Here is a 667-nt window from a genome sequence, read left to right on the forward strand (position 1 = left end):
GCGCAGAGCGCCCGGGGCTCCAGCGGAGCTTTGCAGCTCCGCTCCACACAAGTCAGACTTTTTGGATGGGGCAAAACGCTGAAGCTGAGAGGGAGAGGTGTCTCTGCTCCGCTGCCCAGAGGGGGGGAGATAGAAGCAGCTCAAGAGCCAAGCACGGTGCCGGGTCTAAAAGTCTGCTGTGGGTAGATTTATTTTGGGGCTGATATGAGCAATAACACAAAATTTATTGCAGTTATACTCATGTTAGAGATCCCACTGCGGTCCTGTATACGCCCTGGCTGCCGTGAAGCGCGAGCATACACAGATCTTCAGGGCGAGCATCCAGAATAGAAAAGCAGCCCGGTACAAGAGACGCGGGTCTGCAGGCGCCGTGGTGCTGCGGGCTCTCCCTGCGCGGCTGCAGGACCAGCTTTGGATTTTGCCGTTGGAAAAAGATGCTTGCGGTGAAGCATTTTCCTCCGGCCGCCTGCTCGCCGTGTCCCGTGTAAATAGTGCTCTGCCAGAGCAGGGGGATTGGCGGCCGTAGGGGCGCTGCTTCTCCCTCCCCCCTGGGTTTGGGGGAGGGGTGGAGGCACAAAAATCAAACCCAGCAGCTGCTTCTCAGGGCTGCGAGCGCGAGAGATGAGAATCATCAGACGAGCTTGGCTTGCTTGGATGGTGATGCCTG

Source organism: Egretta garzetta, unplaced genomic scaffold (genome assembly GCF_000687185.1).
Source record: "Egretta garzetta isolate BGI_Z169 unplaced genomic scaffold, ASM68718v1 scaffold571, whole genome shotgun sequence".
Lineage (NCBI taxonomy): Eukaryota > Metazoa > Chordata > Aves > Pelecaniformes > Ardeidae > Egretta > Egretta garzetta.